Source organism: Arachis stenosperma, chromosome 3 (assembly GCF_014773155.1).
Source record: "Arachis stenosperma cultivar V10309 chromosome 3, arast.V10309.gnm1.PFL2, whole genome shotgun sequence".
Lineage (NCBI taxonomy): Eukaryota > Viridiplantae > Streptophyta > Magnoliopsida > Fabales > Fabaceae > Arachis > Arachis stenosperma.
The window spans coordinates 88982054-88988794 of record NC_080379.1 but is presented as its reverse complement, the minus strand read 5'-3'; the positions used below and the strand labels follow the sequence as shown (position 1 = coordinate 88988794).

General features: G+C 37.5%; 1 non-coding gene across 1 annotated transcript; it reads left to right on the top strand.

The window, feature by feature from the left end:
- Window positions 1-5618: 5618 nt before the first annotated feature.
- On the top strand, window positions 5619-5726 carry LOC130971848 (small nucleolar RNA R71). The gene has a single exon (XR_009083054.1). It is a non-coding gene; the product is annotated as a small nucleolar RNA R71 (small nucleolar RNA).
- The last annotated feature ends 1015 nt before the right edge of the window (window positions 5727-6741 follow it).

The window sequence follows — 6741 nt, the reverse complement described above, 5'->3', positions numbered from 1 at the left end:
CTTTGTCAAGACCGTTGGAAGCATCTTTGCCTAGGTTGTCATCTACTCCTTCACTTGAGTGGGTAAAATTCATTTCTATTAGCTTTATTGTCCCACTTGAGTATGGCTTGCTTGAAACGGATGGTCAACTTAGGATGCTTTGTGGAATGAAGCGTAAGCGAAAGATGTTTCGTGGTTGGCGTTGCAAATCAAGGCTCATCTTGGTTGATACTCCAAGAGTTGAATACAAAGGTGGGAATAGTGCTCAAATAGATGGGTCTAGGAGGATTGTTGGGCACTTCATAGAGAATTCACCTTACTCACCACCCGGTTGGACTAATAATGATGATCAACCTCAAGACGGGTGTGAAAACAAAGTGTGGGACCCCGGATCACAAGAAGAGGATCAACTTTGGGAGCCCCAAGCTTGTGAAGAACTCCATCAACACTTGGCTCAATCCATGAGAAATCTTGGGGCACAATGGAGAACCAAGCATTGGTGGGAGTTCCAAGATGAGTACAAGCACAAGCCACCTTGATGAGGAGCTCCCCATAAGTCCAACTTAAGGACAATAAATAAAAGTGCTAGGTGGGAGACACCCCACCATGGTAACATCTTTTCATTTTCTTTCTTTGTACATATTGGTAGAATTAGTTTAAGTTCATGTTTTTATTGGTTTGTTAAGTTTAGTTAGAAGTATAATATGATAAATAAGGTTTTAGGGTGTTTTGGTAGCTGTTTGGAGGATCGAAAGGCTTGGATTGGTGTAAGAACTTAGAAAAATATTTTTGAAAAACAGAACACCATCCACGCGTGCGCGCACCTAACGCGTACGCGCACCTGAGCATTTTTCGACCACCCACGCGGACGCGCACTGTACGCGTACGCGTGGATGCAAAAAAATTCACCTCCAGCCAAAAACCCGAGAGTTAGGCCTGCACTGTGCAAACATTGGGCCTAGGGCACAAGTCTATGAACGCGTGCGCGCACTTGGCGCGTACGCGCACATGATCTTAAATTGGCAATGCACGCGCACGCACACTGTGCGCGCGCGCGTCGATTGCATAATCTGCACCCCCAGTACTTTTACCCGAGAGTTGTGCCAGACTTGGGCCGACACTATGCCTCCGGCCCAACTCAATGCACGCGTGCGCGCATTTGGCGCGTACGCATCCTTCAACCAAAATGCACATCGACGCGTAAGCACGCATGACGCGCACGCGTCGGTAAAAAAAAAAAAAAAAAAGAGTTTTTTTTCTCCCCTTCCATTTTCTTTTGCTTATCACATTCGCATACTTCTACTCTTCCCATTTTCATTTAGTTTTTGCAGTATGTTTTCGTTTTTTTTTTTAAATCATTTTAATAATGGTGTTGGATTCTTACACTCAATTGTTGAGAAATTCTTGCATTATTTTGGTGCCTCTTGACTTGTTTGATATTATTGGGTAATGAAACTTTTAAATCAATGCTTCATCTTGTATGACTCTTGTGTCTTTGTGCATTGATATGACCTCATATTGTCTTTCATGACCCACTTCTTCTCATTTGAACTTGATGCTCAATACACTCTTCATGCTTTAACTTTACTCTTGCATCAAGTATTAGTTAATATGCCATTAGCTTATATTGTTTTCTCACTTACATGCGTAGCTAACATGTAGTGAGAACCTTACTCTTATTTGGCATTAACCCCCGCCTATGTTCTATTTGCTTTGATATCTTTGTCATAGGCTTAATATTCCTTTCCTTTTCTATCCTTTTAGGTTGGCCACCAAGGAGGGAGAAAGGAAAAGCTTTTAAAGGGGGCAACAAACAAGTCATCCGCACAACCTTTTGAAGGAGCTCATCAATTGCAACAACCCGTCCACCCTGCTCTCCTTTGCATGCACCGAGGACGGTGCAAACTTTTAAGTGTGGGGAGGTCGCCCGACCAATCGGCGATTTTGGGTGACAAATTTCTAGTCCCAACACCTTTTGCATTTCATTCTAGGATTTTAGGATTTTTTTCTTGCATTTTCTTATTTTTGCATATATATACACAATAAGCTTAGTCAAAATAATGAAAATTTTCAAGATTTCTATCTATAGGGCACCTCAATTGATTTGAGTGAAAACTTTTCATAAAACTTGCTTGAATTATATATATTGTGGATCATGTTTTGAGCTAAGAACACAAGCTTGTGAGATTTGAGCCTAATGGTGTGGTTACATCTTATAACCACTTATTTTTTTCTTCTTGTGTGCATTATTCTCTTTCTATGATTGTAATCTTTGATTTGTTTGATTCTTTATGTCCATTATTTTGTGTATTCATGCATTTATATGATTGAGGCCATCATTTCATTAGCTCACTTATCCAAATAGCCAACCCTTTTATATTCCTTTGTTAGCCAATTTGAGCCTACGATTAACCCACTTGTTCTTAATTTTAGCACATTACAAGCCTTAAAGCGAAAAACAATAAATGTCCTTATTTGGATCTTTGATTAGCTTAGGCTAGAGTGTGTGAGTATCATTCAAGTGTGGGAACCTTGGGACATTGGGTGAATAAAAGGGTAATTTTATATTGTTATTGAAAATATTGGGAATTGGGTACATACTCATGTATTGATCAAATGTAAAACCTTATGCATTGAGATTCTTGTATATAGAAAAAAAAATGAGAAAAACAAAAAGAAAAAGAAAAAAATAATATGGAAAAGAAAAAAAATTATATAGAAAAAGAAAGAAAAAGAGAAAAAAAAAGAAAGGAATAAAAAGGGGACAAAATGCCCCAAATCAAAGTATAGCTCAATAAAATCAATGCATAAGTGCTGTGAAATGAAAAGAAAATGCATGAGTATGTGAAAAAGTGAAGAATGGGTAGTTAGGTTAGAACTTAATTGTATAGGATGTCATAGGTTAGGTGGGAAGTTTAAGCTTATCAAAGATTCAAATTTCAAACTCACTTAACCAAATATGCATCCTACCTTGGCCCTAGCCCCATTACAACCTAAAGAAAAGACCTCATGATACTTGTATGCATGCATGAAATATATGTCGATTGTTAGAAGAAAAACAAATCTTAGAAAGCATGATTAGGAGAGAATTGAGTGAATCAACCCTAAACACTTGAGCGAATAGAGTGCAAATACATCCGGTGAGGGTTTGATGCTCAATTACATGTTTCCACCAATGGTCATCTCCTTTCATGCAAGTTTGTAAAAATATTTAATAGCTCAATTCAATTGTAGTTTGGCATGATTGTTAATACCTTTTGCCCTTGTGCTTATATATGCTTCTTGGGAATTAATTTATTTTGACCAAGCAATTGCATTCATGTAGATAGTTGCATATAGGTAGATTGCATTTAGTAATTTTCATTGAATAAATGTTGATCCCTTTGCTTTCTCTTGGCTTAAGCATGAGGACATGCTTGGTTTAAGTGTGGGGAGGTTGACAAACCCCATTTGTAGGGTTTATCTTGTATTGATTTTAGGAGATTTTATCACCTTTTACCCACATTTATTCAATGAAATAGCATGGTTTTGTATATTCTCCTTTAATTGTGCTTAAGAGTGAAAACATGCTTTTAGGTCTTAAAATGAATAAATTTAATTCACCTTGATTCCATTAGATGCCTTGATATGTTTGCTAAGTGATTTCAGGTTTAGGAGGCAAAGATTGGATCAAGGGAATGAAAAAAGAAGCATGAAAAGTTGGAGAACTCATGAAGAAATGAAAGAACCGGAAAGCTGTCAAGCCAACCTCTTCGCACTTAAACGACCATAACTTGAGCTACAGAGGTCCAAATGATGCGGTTCCAGTTGGGTTGGAAAGCTAACATCCGGGGCTTCGTAACGATATAAGATTTGCCATAGTTGCTACACGTATGGTGGCGCGCACGCGCATAGTACGCGCACGCGCCGTTGCTGCCTCTGGTTCACTTAATGCAACATGTGGCCAACGATTTTAGAAGCCTTGTGGGCCCAATCCAACTCATTTTTGATGCTATTTAAGCCAAGGATTGAAGAGGAATCAACTGATCTTTTAACCATTAGTTTAGTTTAGTTCTAGAAGTTAGTTTCTAGAGAGAGAAGCTCTCACTTCTCTCTAGAATTAGGATTAGGATTAGGATTAGTTCTTAGATCTAGGTTTTAATCTTTGCTTTCTTCTACTTCTACTCTTCAATTCCTTGTTGTTACATTCATCTTCCTCTATTCTTTTGTTGTAATTTCCTTTATGTTTTTCTTAGATTTTGTTGTAGATCTAGAATTGTTTCTTCTACTCTCTTTCAATTCAATAAAAGGTACTTCTTAATAATTGTGTTCATTTGATTTGTTGTTGTTAATTCCTTGTAATTGAGTAGTGTAGATTTACTTTTCTTGCAATTTACTATGCTTTCCTTTTATGCCTTCCAAGTGTTTGATGAAATGCTTGGTTGGATTTTAGAGTAGAATTTTATACTCTTGGCTTGGAAAGGTAACTTAGGAACTCTTGAGTTACTAATGTCCAAGTGATTGATGATTGGGAGCCATTGACTCTAGTTCTCACTAATTGAATTGGTGGAGAGTTAGGACTTATGGACTAGGATTGATATAGCTCATTTGACTTTCCTTTACTACTAGTTAAAGGATGATTTAATGGGATTAATCCTTGCCAATTCTCATATTGTGGTTAGTGATTAGGATAGAGATCCTTGACTACCAACCCTTGCCAAGACCTTTTTAGGCCTTAGTTTACTTTCTTGCCATTTATCTTTCATGCTTCTTATCAAAACCCCAAAAATAACTCAAACCAATAACAAGACACTCTATTGTAATTCCTAGGGAGAACGACCCGAGGTTCCAATACTTCGGTTTATAAATTTAGGGGTTTGTACTAGTGACAAACAACTTCTTGTACGAAAGGATTATTGTTTGGTTTGGAAACTATACTTTACAACGAGGTTTTATTTGTGAAATTCTATACCATCAAAAATCCAATCGTCACCCACTTGTCCTTCCAAATTTCTGATGGAGGACCTTGTTTCATTCATGAAACTTTGAGTGGTCTTTATTAGATCAGAGACCATTGTTGCTAAGTCAGAAGTATTCTGCTTAGAACTCTCTGTCTGTTGCTGAGAAGATGATGGAAAAGGCTTGCCATTGCTAAACCTGTTTCTTCCACCATTATTGTTATTGAAACCTTGTTGAGGTCTCTCTTGATTCTTCCATGAGAGATTTGGGTGATTTCTCCATGAAGAATTGTAGGTATTTCCATAGGGTTCTCCTAGGTAATTCACCTCTTCCATGGAAGGGTTCTCAGGATCATAAGCTTCTTCCTCAGATGAAGCATCCTTAGTACTGTTTGGTGCATTTTGCATTCCAGACAGATTTTGAGAAATCAAATTGACTTGTTGAGTCAATATTTTATTCTGAGCCAGAATGGCATTCAGAGTATCAATCTCAAGAACTCCTCTCTTCTGACTAGTCCCATTGTTCACAGGATTCCTTTCAGAAGTGTACATGAATTGGTTATTTGCAACCATTTCAATTAGCTCTTGAGCCTCTGTAGGCGTCTTCTTCAGATGAAGAGATCCTCCAGCAGAGCTATCCAAGGACATCTTAGATAGTTCAGAGAGTCCATCATAGAAAATACCTATGATGCTCCATTCAGAAAGCATGTCTGAAGGACATCTTCTGATTAATTGTTTGTATCTTTCCCAAGCTTCATAGAGGGATTCTCCATCCTTCTGTCTGAAGGTTTGGACTTCCACTCTAAGCTTACTCCATCTTTGTGGTGGAAAGAACTTTGCCAAGAAGGCATTGACTAGCTTTTCCCAAGAGTCCAGGCTTTCTTTAGGTTGAGAATCCAACCATATTCTAGCTCTGTCTCTTACAGCAAAAGGGAATAGCATCAGTCTATAGACCTCAGGGTTAACCCCATTAGTCTTGACTGTGTCACAGATTTGCAAGAATTCAGCTAAAAACTGATGAGGATCTTCCATTGGAAGTCCATGGAACTTGCAATTCTGTTGCATTAGAGAAACTAATTGAGGCTTAAGCTCAAAGTTGTTTGCTCCAATGGCAGGGATAGAGATGCTTCTCCCATAGAAGTCGGGAGTAGGTGCAGTAAAGTCACCCAGCACCTTCCTTGCATTGTTGGCATTGTTGTTGTTTTCGGCTGCCATGGGTTCTTCTTCTTTGAAGAATTCGGTCAGGTCCTCTAAATAGAGTTGTGCTTTGGCTTCTCTTAGCTTTCTCTTCAAGGTCCTTTCGGGTTCAGGATCAGCTTCAACAAGAATGCCTTTGTCTCTGCTCCTGCTCATATGAAAGAGAAGAGAAAAAGAAAATGTGGAATCCTCTATGTCACAGTATAGAGATTCCTTGAAATGTCAGAGGAAAAGAGAAATAGAAAGAAGAAGGAGAAGAAGAATTCGAACTTTAAGTAGATAAGGTTCGAATTGTGCATTTAGAAGGAGTGGTACTCCATAAATAGAAGGATGTGAGAAGGAGGGAAGTAATTTTTCGAAAATTCAATTAAAAGATTTTGAAAACATTTTGAAAATTTGATTGATAATTTTCGAAAATTCAAAGTGAAAAAGAAATCAAGTGATTTTTGAAAAAGATTTTGAAATTAGAAGTTAAAAAGATTTGATTGAAAGCTATTTTGAAAAAGATATGGTTAAAAAGATTTAATTGAAAAGTTATGGTTTTAAAAAGATGTGATTGAGAAGATATGATTTGAAAACTATTTTAAAAGATATGATTTGAAAACAATTTGAGAAGATATGATTTAGA